The sequence below is a fragment of the Manis javanica genome, chromosome 2 (assembly GCF_040802235.1).
Source record: "Manis javanica isolate MJ-LG chromosome 2, MJ_LKY, whole genome shotgun sequence".
NCBI lineage: Eukaryota > Metazoa > Chordata > Mammalia > Pholidota > Manidae > Manis > Manis javanica.
Genome location: NC_133157.1, coordinates 72,255,531 through 72,268,901, shown reverse-complemented (window position 1 = coordinate 72,268,901; position 13,371 = coordinate 72,255,531). Strand labels below are relative to the sequence as shown.

At 40.8% G+C, this 13,371-nt stretch overlaps 1 long non-coding RNA gene across 4 annotated transcripts in view; it reads left to right on the top strand.

Moving 5' to 3' along the window:
- The first annotated feature begins 7,960 nt into the window (after positions 1 to 7,960).
- Positions 7,961 to 13,371, top strand: part of LOC118967049 (uncharacterized) — a 66,240-nt gene continuing 60,829 nt past the window's right edge. The window contains exon 1 of one of the 4 annotated variants that reach the window (XR_005053823.2): positions 7,961 to 8,319. This is a non-coding gene — a long non-coding RNA (uncharacterized lncRNA). The remainder of the gene's footprint in view (positions 8,320 to 13,371) is intronic. The other 3 variants (XR_005053824.2, XR_012127759.1, XR_005053825.2) reach the window with 3 other exon arrangements.

Here is a 13,371-nt window from a genome sequence, read left to right as displayed (position 1 = left end):
ATACCTCAATATAATTGGAAAATAAATAAGTAAATAAATACAGCCACCCTAAGATGACTAGGAAAAATGTAACCTATGGTATGAACTATAGTGACTAGTAAGTGGTAGGAGAGGAAATGGCTTACTTGTGGCTTTGGCTTAAGGGATGTACTTCTGTCAAGTTTTTATTCCCTGGGCAGACATGCAGCCTAGCTGACCTAGGTCTCCAAACCCTAACATCCTTAGGCCAGTGTTAAACTTCAATATGTTCATTCATCAATACGCCTGGATACCCAGTGAAATGAACTTTTTCCACAATCATTATGAGCAGCTTTGTTAAATAGAGAGACATAAGTAGGAAATAAAATGTGCAGTGGGAAGGTGGAAGAAATTTGGGTAGACTTGCTGAGTTTGGTAACACATGATTAACTTGGAATCAAGGAGCATTCCTGGCTCTGACACCTACATAAATAAGGAAATTCTTTCAGACAAGCTTAACAGAGATGGGGTAGGTTACCTCCTGCACCATTTGTGTTTAAGGACATGGGAAAGCTCACTACTCTCTAAAATACTTTTTTATTCACTGAATAATGTCAGAAGTACCGCATTTTGGGCTTTGTGCCCTTGGGGTGGTGGTAGATGAATGGGGAAGTTAGGTAACAGTGATAACTTTTTTCTTCCCTTACAAGTTTGTGTAGGACCAACCCTGTCTCCTCTTGATTGTAAGCTTATTTTGTGGATAGATGTGGGCTCCTGAGAGAAACCTTACTGATGAGCTGATATAATTTTCACATTCTCCAAATGCAGAATGGGGTAGGGGGAAGAACCAGTGAGATCAGATGATATGCTCAGGTTATTTGATGGGGTGGAGACAGAGCTGGGTCTGGAATGAGAGTCTCCTGACACCAGATTAAGGACTATCACCCCTTTTGATCCTTCTGCAAGGTTCTCTTTCCCTGGGACCAATGTGTACAGATATGTGAAGGGACATAAGATGACAGGATATCAAACTCAGTGCAGTATTTAAATGATTCTCAATGGGTCATATCATGGATGCTCAACTTGGCAGAAGTTGGATGTGGTGTGAAAAAAATTGTAACAGGGTTATATTTGGAAATTCTTTTTTATGTACTACAAACTATAGAAAGGACAACTGGACATCATTCTGGTTGGTAGGGGAATGGAGAATCTAAATTCTATTTTTTTTTTACTTCTTATGCTGTAGTTTAGTTCCTGAGACTTTATAATTGTAAGTTTGTACCTCACCCTCACCTACTTTTGCCCATCCCTCTACCCACTTCCCCTATGGAAACCACCAGTCTGTTTTCTGTGTTTGAGGCCATTTGTTTTGTTTATTCATTTTTGTTTTTTAGATTCCACATATAATTGAAAGTATATGGTATTTGTCTTTCTCTTATTGACTTCCTTCACTTAGCATAATATTCTTTTGGTCTATCCATATTGTCACAAATGGCAAGGTTCCATTCTTTTTTTGGCTGAGTAATATTTCATATTTTGACTATCATAAGCAGCATCACAATAAACATAGGAGTGCTTGTATCTTTACAAATTGGTCATTTAGTTTCTTTAGGCAAATTCCTAGAACTAGGATTACTGTGTCATTTGGTATTTCTGTTTTTCGTTTTTTGAGAAAAATCCATACTGATTGGTGTCCAGAGTGGCTGCACCAATTTACATTGCCACCAACAAGATACAAGGATTGCCTTTTCTGTGCATCCTACCAACACTTCTTAGTTCTTGTTTTTCTGACATGAGCCATTCTGACTGGTGTGGGATAATATCTCATTGTGGTTTTGATTTGCATTTCCATGATGATTAGTGATGTTGAGCATCTTTTCATGTGTCTGTTGGCCATCTATGTGTCTTCTTTGGAAGTATGTCTATTTAGGTCCTCTGCCCAGTTTTTAATTAGATTTATTTTTTAGTGTTGAGTTGTGTGAGTTCTTTATCAACTCACTCTAATTCTGAAAACAACTGGAGCTTGATTTGCTGTACTCTGAACAGTGGACTTTCTAGAAAATACTCTAAGCCATACTGGGAGAATATCAGTCCTTTACACTTCCTAATGCCATGAAAACAGAGATTTCATCTCAGTGCCTAAAGTCTGCGATCATCTGAACTTTACCATGGAGGGCAAATATTTTTTAACTTTTATTTGCCGCTCTCTGCTGTGATTACCTCTTTTTATAGTAACGTACATCCCTGTCTAAACAACTCCTAATGACACAAGGAAGAGAACTGGCTTTGAAGGGATAAAAAAAAGGAGGGAAAAAAAACAGAAACTAGCTTTTGTTTCTGAATTCTAGGGTTCTGCTTTGATAATGCAAACCAAGCAATCAACTTAAAAAGTTTTCTGAAAAATCCCTCCAGGTAAGGCTCTAACTCTTCAAACTTCCAAATCTTACTTCAAGACTTGGTTTTTCCCCATCTGGGATATAAGTTATTTTCAGACTGAGTAAAGGAATCAAGAAGTAGGTAATCTGTTTCCTCATCTTATTTTAAAAAGTGTGTTACTATTCATGGTCTTAAAATATTTTTGAATTGGGATCTTCAACCGAGCTTATCGAAATACCAGGTTATGCCTGGGTGATGCACATATAAAGCTTCTCACTGGAGAAATTAAGCTGTCTCAAAGTCTCTTTGGAGGGAGTTACTCTTCTAAATGCTGCACTGAAGATCTGGGAGATTGGATTTTATGTTTATCAGAGCAAGTGAAAATAAAATTTCAGTCTCCTAATAAATTTAAAGGAAATCCTTGAACCACATATTGTTCCCTTTTAAGCAGGCAGTCTGTGTGAGATGTTTTAATTGTCAAGTAAATCAATAAATACCTTGAAGCAACCAAAGCAGTGTATATGCTTACATAATTCCCCTTAGCACTGAAACTTAGTTTTCTACATAAATACAGTTATACCTAAAAATCAAATAAAAAGAACTCTGGCATCCCATTAAAGACACCAACAAGGCCCAAATAAGTAACTGGAGGAATAGCCTAATTTTATTTGATACTTCATAGAATAAGATACTGGCTCAATTTCATTTCCAACCAGGATGGTTTTTATTAACCTGCAAACTCTGGTTAGTCTCACAGGGAATCTCTTTTTAAGCTGACGAGTCGAATGTGCATGAAGTTTGACTTGAAGATGGTTAAAGACTTTTAGATTTAGAGTCATGGGCATAAATATTATCTCACACCCATTCCCACAGTGATAAAGTACTCTGACAAACAGGGACAGTAGATGCAACCAGATGAGGAGGGAAGGGGTAGAAGGAGAAAGAAGGAAGCAGAGAAACAAAGAGAAGGAAGAAAGATGGCCCGTGCAGATGTTTGAGTTTGAGGGTGTAAGGAAACACATACCATGCACTTCAGAAAACTGTATGTACAGCCTTGCTTATTTCTTTCAGACTTAAAATATCTCCAATATCTTCCAAACAGTATCCAAATGGTCCTCAAGCTCTTTGGGATTGTCCTTGCTTCTAATAGCTCAGAGCCTTGGCTGCAGCAAGTGGCTAAAAACCTAGGTAACTCATCCTGTTCTTATTTCCTCGATGAAGTTAATAAAACTTCTGAGCCTAGATTCAGGGAAACATTACTACCATTAAAACTTAAACTAGTGTCTGCAAATAGTGTCCATAGAACATTAGACCCAGGTGATGTTAACCAGTTTTCTGGGGAATGAAGTTGTTCAATCCATTCCACTTGAAAAGCTGTGTTTCAATAAAAGCCAGATTCATTCACATGACTCTTCATGCAAGGAATATTTATGCCAAGTTTCCCAAACTTTTTGTGCAGAGCACATACAGTGACTAGTGTCCCATGAAATGTTCTTTAGGAAAGAAAAGCCTAGACCAGTTCCTACTCCACCTCTTTCTGTGAACAATCTCTGTTCTCTTTCAGGGGTAACCAGATGGCTAAAAAATGAGGAGATACATTTTATCTTACTTGAAGTTAAATGATTTGAGAAGAAGCTAAGGTCTATTTTTTAAATTATTTTAACATTTTAACAACCTCTGAAGTTCTAGGAAGAGTTGAAATAATCTCCACCATAGCAAAAAAATCAGACCCTGGGAAGGTTTCTGTCTGTCTTGCCTGAGGGTTTCAGCCCCAGCAAGTTCACTATGGATTCAGTGAAATCAAGAAACAACAACAGAATGTTCTTGGGGGAAAAGGGTTTATGCCTGGCTTTATTCTCCCTGCGATAGGTCAAGCACTAGGATCACATCTGCATCCAGCAGTCTGCAGGTCCATAATCCACCTCTGCCTCTGTTCCCTCCCAGAGCCCCGAGCAGAGGTCTTTATATAGTGACTCAGTCAAAAATAGCTAATTGCCAATGGGTGGAAGCAGTAGCCTAGCAGTAGGCCTGGTACATCATCAAGTAGTTTAGGGTCAGGTGAGGATCCTGGCTATAGGAACTTTCATTTTCCCCACTACTGACCCAACATTAAAATAAACCTGGGCTTTAGCACCTACTTGCTGCATTGCCTCAAAGAAGATCTAATCATCTCTGAGCCTCTAACTATCCGCTTTAGTGTGAGGACAATGATGCAAACATCCTAACACTGTACGAGGTTTAAATGAAATAGCCCAGGGAATCCAGAGCACCTTTCCTGGGGTTGGCCTCAGAGTGGATACACCAGTCAGTGAGTTCTTTTTCCCCCAGTCTTGAGGCCCAAAGCAAGCATTGTAGGAAAACTGATGAAGTAAATGAACATCACCCCGTAGCTCAAAAAAAAAGCCCCTGAGAAACTTTGGTATGCCTTCCTGGCTGGAGCAGACATTTAGGTTTGATTCCACTCACAGATGATGAAGCTCCTAGGCTATTCCTCCTGAGACTCCCTTTGGAAAGGCCTCCTGTCAAGAAACCTAGAGATCAATCTCATCCCAAAGGTCAACATGTCTGTCACCTCCTGTCTAGACTGTTGCAATGCTCATGACCTGGACCTCCCAGAGGGAGCCATCCCCGGACAGCAGATGACCCAGACATGACAACACGCCTTCTGGTTAGGTCAGCCCATGGCGAGCCCAGCACACCCAGGCAGACTCTCAGCCTTGGCTGCAGTTTTACATCCAGTCCAGTTTACAATCTGGGCTCTCAAATTAAATCACTAGGCAGTGATGAGACAGGCTTGCTGCAAGACCTTTTCATTCCATATGGCCTGCTTATAACTTGTTGGATATGGAGGTAGGGGACACGACACAGCTATCTCTTCATTCAAGTCCGCTTCCAGTTCCAATAATTGGCCCCACGTGTGCTTCTAGTTAATGGGCTTTGTGGGCCAGAGCCAAGAGGAGGTACGTGCAGTGCTGCCTCCCCAAGCCGGAGACTGAGGTTCAGGACATCTCAAAGGATTCAAGAAGTTAACTGAGCACAGAGATGTTTTGAAAAGAGAAGGGTGAGCCAGAGGTAGCTAAAATCATTGCTCCTATTCCAACCCTTTCCCCAGGTCATTGTCTTGAGTGGTTTAGAAATGGAAATGTATTTCTGCCTACAAATCCAGAAGGTGCCATACTTAGATGCTTTTTCCAGTAGGGGTGGGATCATCACCATTCTCAAGCAGCTCCTCTTATGACCATTATATCTAGTTGGTTCACTTAAATAGTCATTGGCAAGAAGCTGTGAGAAAGCACAATTATGTAACATAACCCTGCCCTGCAGGAGATGCTTGGCTTAGATATGCAGCCTCACTCAGGGGGGCAAAGCAGCTCTCTTTGAAAAGAAAACTGGTTCTTTACAGGATTCAACTTCTCTCACCTTGACCAAGAATAAGGCTAATCAATCACTTGGTCTTTTGAAGACTGGAGACTGATCTTCTCACCACTTCTCAATTTGTCAAAAATGTTTACTTTTATTTAGATGTGCATGGTTGCAAGCAACATCAGCAGAAGAAAAGAAAGTATGTGGAGACTAAGAAAGAATCAGGAAGAAGAGATCAAACAGGAGTAGAAGGCCCTCTCTGGAAATGAGGGTGTGAAGAAAGTTTATACTTCTAGACTGGATTACCCAGTCTGCCACTGCCCTCTCCATCAGCATGGCCATGTGAGAGGAGAGAAAGGTAGAAACCAGATCAGACCCTCCAACCATGCACTACACAAGCCCAGGGTGCTCATAGGCTACATAGCTCAGAAGCTGCAGCAATGACTATTTTAAAGAGGCTCAAATTATGCTCCATTTTTATCAAATCAACTCCCCGGAGCTTCCTTAATTCAACGCAGTTTTTTGTAATCCTTTCCTTTACAGTTTTCCTCTTCTTCTTATGAAATACCCTCCCTCAACTCAGGATAAGATGAAGCATTCTACAGAAAAATCTTTGAGATTAAGATTCCACCTAAAGGTGTGCAGTATCTATGAGATAAGACAAATTTACCTTGTAGTCCATGCACAGAACGTTCTCCATTATCAGGATTGTTAGCAGGAACATGCACATTAATGCTTAGACTGTCTTTTGCCCTCTGGTTTCTCCTTGGAGGAAATTCAAGGGGTTAGGAGGTTTCCACATAGTTCTCTTTCCGAGCAGTCTGTCATTCTTGGTACATCACCCTCACTTTCCGAAAATGGCACACAATCCAGCCAGACTCTTCCAAGAAGGAATTATGTCACTCCTCAGTTCTATGCTGCTGCTCCAGTAACCCAAACAAGCTCTCTTCCCACTGGAGAATGAATGCACCCCCAGTTCTCTCTATAGACCAGGGGCAGCACTGTGGGTCTCTTGGCTGGCTCCTTTACTGGTGCAATCACAAAAACAAACAAAAGTGATATTTTTTTCTAGAAGAACATTTTGTACTGACATCCTCTGATGGCGATCTACATTCTCTAAACTGTTGTCTGCTTAATATTTCTGTTTCTTTCAACGTTCCTTTCCCCTGTTGGCCTCATTGCTTACTGACTGCTGCATAGTTCTGAGGCAGGCACTTGGACCAACGACATTAAAGGGACTGGAAGAAGAGTAACAGACCAATTGAACAATCACCTTAACTGACCAAAAAAGCAGGACAGGCTCCATAGGCAAGTGCAAATTTTATGCATCCCATATATAAATCCCACATCTCTGTTCTCTGGTTTCTCGCACTTCAGTAAGCCTTCAGAGCACTAAGGAAGTAAGAATCATTTCTTTCATAAGAAGTCTGATCTGCAAAAAAAAAAGTTTTTTCTTCTTCTCTTTATTTGTATAGAGGAGGAGAGGGGGGAGGAGCCTTTAGCTGAGGTACAAGAATGATGATATCTAAGTTTCCCAAGTTATAGTACTATAAATTGTAGGTGGAGACTTCTAGGAAATTTCTATACTGAAAAAAACGACTTTGTTAAAGAACTCAAGATACAATTCATTGCAGTTTAGTCAGACTGGATTATCAATGTTAACAGAATAACTACATAAAAGTAAACAGGTTGTTACAATTTTGACCAAATTTAGATTGAAGAGTGAAAGATCACCAAGAAGAAATCAATGTGTTTGTGGAAACACAAACTTAAAACAATTCCTGACATTCTTTTTTCAATACAAGTTATTGTATTTTCAAAATTATTAATTCAACAAATATCTATTGAGTACCTGATACATACAAACCCAACACAAAAATTAATGAAACATAATTCCTCTATATGGAAATTTGATATGTAGTTAAGGAGATCAAAATATAAACTTAGATTGTAAAACTTACAGATATATCTTTCCATTTGATATTCAAAATAACCCTGTGAGTTATATAGAAGTGCTCATTTGTATTTAATGTGAGAAAAAATTGAGGCTAAGAGAGACTAGGTGATTTGCACCAAAATCACACACAGGTAATAAAAGGAAGAACCCAGATCAAATCTAAGGTATCTGACACCAAATCTGCTACAACTCACTGCCTCTACAATTCGAAGGAAAATGTCACAAGTGCCAAAAGGGAGGCATGGCATTCCTTCTTGCTGAGCCGATCAGAAAAGATTTCAAGGAGGGCAGAATTTTGACAGGCAACAAGGGACACAGGAAATTATAAGCTGACAGAAATCATTTAAAGAGAGCAAAAGGTACAGAGGCAGGAACTAGTGTATACTTAAGAAATGGTAAGCAGCCCCGTTTGGCTGGAGTACAAGTTATGTAAAAGAAAGCAGTGGGAGATAAAGGCTGGAAATCTGGGTTGGGATCAGGTCATGGGGTGCCTCAAATGCCTTGCAAAGGAATATGAATGCTATGGCTGGCAATGGAGAATCACTGAAGGTTTTGAACAGAGGAATGATGTAATCAGAATAGAGGTTTAAAAAGATCAGTCTGGCAGTACGATGTGGAACAGTTTGGAGGAAGCCGAGGAGTTATGAGACCGGAGCAATAATAAGGTAAGAAATGACAGAGATCTGATCTACAATTGTGGGGGTAGAACTGGGAGGAAAATAAGGGATAAATATGAGGAATGTTAAAAAATACAAACTCAAAAGGACTCTTTGACTAAGTAGATGAGAGTTTGCAAATGGAAGGAGGAAGCTGATCTGAGTGACTGTAAAGGCAAAGACAGTTATTGAGATAAACAAGAACATGTTTGTAGAGAAATAAAAGGACTTCAGATTTGACCATGTCTGGTGTTCATCAGAGATGTCTGTCACGAAAATGTGTAGTTATAACAACAAAATGACCTCCCCTCCTTACCACACCCTCACCCCAACACACACAAACACCCAGACACCACAGTGGTTTGACTAAGACCTTAATCAGGCCTTATTCGCAGTCAGGTGTTGTGTGATTACTGAAGCAGCCTTTAAGAAGTACATGGTCCAAAAAGTGGGACTTGCTTATTTCAAGTAAACACAAGTGTGAGGGCAATACTAGCTGCCGTTAACATAAAATTGCTCAAAGCCTAATACCACAGAATTTATTTTTCATTCATCTGGGGCTAGTTGCCACTGGCAGGGGAAGTGGGGACTCCGTGTAATTATTTAAGGACTCAGGATAACAGAATTCTTTCACCTTTAACACATGGCTTCCAAGGTCATGTTAGCATTGACATCCAGCTGACAGTTGGGGAAAAAGAGAGAGAAAGGAGAGTTTCATGCAAGGCTTAAAATGGTTTCGATCACTTTTGCCCATGTTTCTTAGGCCAGAACTCATTCACATGGCCACAACTGTAAGAGAGGGTTGGAAATATAAAAATAATCCCTAATGGATGAGGAAATAAATTTGTTGAACAGGTAGTCAGCCTCTGCTCTTAGGCCACAAAGTTCAAAGGTAAGGTGTAAGGGCTAAGAGTGAATTAAAAGGAACCACAGTTCTCTCCATAAAAATATAAATGACTTCCATGTGGGAAAAAACAGTCTAACAAATTACAGGGCAGTTCACAAAAATGAAAATATTCTTCCTTATGAGTTTGAACCTTATCGCATCTGAGAATTAATCTTTCTTCTTAAAACCTGGGTGGTGTGTGCATGAGCATGTGTTTTCCAACAGTTATATGCTACACCCAGAAAAATAAAATGGCGTACTTGCAACTCACACCGCCAAAGGAGTCCCAGGGGAACAGGAGGTGAAGTTTCCACTCACCTTAGGCCCTTCCACAGCCTGGGATGGGCAGAGTCAATACTGGATCACCCTGCTCATGCCTTTCCTGATTATTGCCATTTCCCCTCATATTACAGTTAAGTGTTAGGCCAGATCTGAAAACTTACACTTAGGAAATGTATTATTGGGCAACAGTGCATCCCACAGAGAAGCTGATGGTGTAAGAAGACGGAACGAAATAAAGATGGGACAAAGTTCTCATGGATAGAATACAAGGTTTCCCAAAAAGAGACGAGATTTGCACCTTGGGGGTTTAAAGAAGAATTTCCCAGAAAAATGACAAGGACGTGGAGACAAGGGAGCAGGTTTAGGAATGGGTTTCATGAGGACAGCTCCTAGGAATAGTTGAATTCTTGGGGGACTTTTTTTCTCTTTTTTTCCAGTTATATTGAGAATCACTGACATAATATTACATTAATTTGGGGTGTATAACAATGATTTGTTGATATATGTATATGCAGCATTGTGAAATGATTACCACAGTAAGTTAACACTTGATCACCTCACATAGCTATAACTTAGTCTTACAATGAAAACCTTTAAGACCTATTGTCTTAGCTACTTCCAAATATACAATACAGTACTGTTAACTCTAGTCACCATGCTGTACATTACATCCCCAGGACTTACATATCTTATAACTGGAGGTCTGCTCCTTTGCTCCCCTCCACCCATTTCACCCACCTCACACCCAGCCCCCCACCTCTGGAAACCACCAATCTGTTCTCTGTCTTTATGAGTTTGTTTTTTTTAGATTTCACATATAGGTGATACCATACAGTATTTGTCCATGTTGTCACAAATGACAGGATTTCCTCTTTTTATGGCTGAATAATATTTGTGTGTGTGTGTGTGTGTGTGTGTGTGTGTGTTATACCACATTTTCTTGATCCATTCATCTGTCAACATACACTCAGGTTGTTTTATCCTTAATTATGAAAGAAGTTGTATATAATATGCAATCTTAACGTCTTTCCTATATTATGAAACTCCTGATTTTTTCCCAACCCTCTGTAAAGCTTCAAACTTAATGTGGTGTGTGTAGAGGCAAGCTGAGACAATGCCTAGAGACATGTGGCCCACCCTGTGTGGCCCAGCCTGCGTCTATCTGTCTGCAGTGTCCCGGCCAGGAAGATGCCATCCCCAAGCTGAGGAGTGGCCCACAGCTGGGTGGGTGGCCGTGGACGCGGGACACATGAGGAGCCACGATCAAGCAAGGGCTCAAGCAGCCACAGGACACGCGTGCACCACCTCCCCCTCCCAAGGCGATCCTTAGCCAGGAGAGACATGTTGATACAGGGCCAACTTTTAATGTCGAAGGAATTACAAATTTTAGTAAGAGGCCAAATCTGGAGATAAAGATTTAGAAATCCCCAGCCTCATTCTGATATAATCATGGACATGTTTAAAATAGACAAATGAAAGCATTTAAAGGAGGTACAGAAGGAGAGGAGCACAGTTCCACAAACCAGTGGGCACTCGGTGCTCTGCCCAGATTTCCTCTGATCCCAGTGACAAACAGCTGCACCTTTGATGCTCTTCAGAGGACTGACCCATGGCCACTGGAGTTGCTTCCTCCATGTGCTCAGAAAACTGGAAGCATCTAGATGCTCGTGCCCCCACCCCACCCCACCCTCCAGAGCAGCCCACAGGCAATGACTGCCAGGGGTGGGACTATGAAAATCCAACTCCCTCTTGCCATGTGGGGACAAACTGTGACAGTCTGCTGCACCTTCAGGCTAATATTGAGACTTCACCTGAGCGTGTGCCCATGCTTCACATGTTCCTTCCCCACCCTGCCTCCCCTACTGGCTTGCCAGTCTCTCTTGGGAACACTCCATCGGTAAACCACATGTGGCTGCAGTCTCATTTCCAAGTTTGCTTCTGGTGAGCCTGACCTAAAACACACACATTGAAGGATGCCATGACTACCACCTCCCCAAATTGCAGTAATCAAAATAAGATGTAATGTTTGAGATCAAGAAAGATAAGCGTTATGCAAAGATCACTGGATTTAGCAACTGGGATTACTGTTGGTTCTAATTCCTCCACTTGTCATACAACCTCAACAAGGAAAGAGGGGGTACCAATGCAAATGTCCTAGGCACTTGCACTCACTGTCACCAACCATCAGTCACCCTTCCCAAGCCTCAGAAACCACCTGTGCACAAGCCCCATAGTGCTGTCAAAACCATGAACAAAAATTAGAACTGGCAGAAGTTTTAAAATTTCCTTAAGAGGACACAGGATAAATTTGGTGGCTTCAAGGAGTTTAAATCAGTCACAGATCAACAATATCTCAGATGGCACCAGGGTTGATGTAGTGGGAAGGAGGGTACCTCAATTTCCACTTATTCTATCCACAGCACCCCAAACAGACGCAATCAAAAGAATAGCTGAATGCTCAGAACTGAAAGGGATCTCGGAGAAGGGCCATTTTCTCCCCATAGCTTAATGCAAAGCCATGACAACAACATACCTCTGCTAAAAGCTGAATTATCACACAAGTTCAAGTCCTTTGGCCTCCTGAATAATTATCTTTCCAGTATACCACACAGCCTTTTAAGTTCTTATTCATTTTGGTTACTCTTAAGAGTGTTAATATTACTGAATGCCAGGCACTTAGCTAAGTTTTTTACATTCAGCATCTTATTTAATATTCCCAAGAACCTACAAGATGAATTCCCTTATTCCTATTTTATAGATGAACAAACGAATTTAGAGGACATCAGCTTGATCAATGTAACACAGGCCACTGTGGCAGAGCCCCAGTCAGAAGCCCAAAAACAAAACTGGAATCCATAGCTTATGCTCTTCTTACCATGCAGACAACTCTTCTCATTCGTTGACTGACTAGGTGAAGTCCTATCTCCTCAGATCCTGTCCTAGAACAATTATAGAATGGCACAGGTTGTGACACCGCCCCCCCCCCCATACACCATTCCCTTTTATACAGACAGATTGATGGATCAATCCAACCCATATTTGAGCCACTTACTTGAGGTTAGGAATTTTGCTTGGATTTTGCAGCTTCAGGATCAATTACTTTCTTCCTTTTTTGTAGCTTCCATATCAGCTCATTTGTAGGAAGCTTCTACTAGAAAGGGACATCTCACACCATTCTTTCCACATGAACGAAGATATCCCTGAAACACTGGCTAGAGGGGAAAAGCATGGGACATAGAGCTAAGAAATCCAAGTATCAGTCCCAGCACAGAGTAGAGCCAGCTGGGCAAATGTCTGGATTTCTGCGTCATAGCAAATGATGCCTCCTTCAGGAGGGCTGCCTTAGAGAACTTCACAACTAGCAGATACAACTGCTCAAGTTATTATTTCAATAACTTTGAAACTGTCTCTGAGAGATGAACACAGTCCTGTGAAGTCAGCTACTTTCCAGAATAAAGCCTGGTTCCTTATTCAAAATAACACAGTCCTCATTTTTGCTCTTTAATGTGAGACCGTGAACAAGAAAATGCACTGTTCTCCAAGACTTAGTTTCCCACCAAATGACAGGAAAATGGTAATGCCTCGAGGTGTGATGATAAAAGGAGGTAATGCTTATAAATGTGGCCTTGAAACATTAAATTCATTATTCAAATAAGACAAATGGAAAGTCAATCTTGGTCATTTTAAATGGGGCAAAATATCTAGTCTGTTCATCCCTCACTGGAAGAGAGAAATAGTTTAAGAGGTTATGGTGACATTGACCATTCCTTCTTTATTCCCAGAAATACAAATACCACATTCACAAGTTACTCAATACACCAGTCATTACGAGAAAGCAGTTACCATCAACAAAAAACACTGTAGTGATACGGGGTGGGTTTATTTCTGCCTTA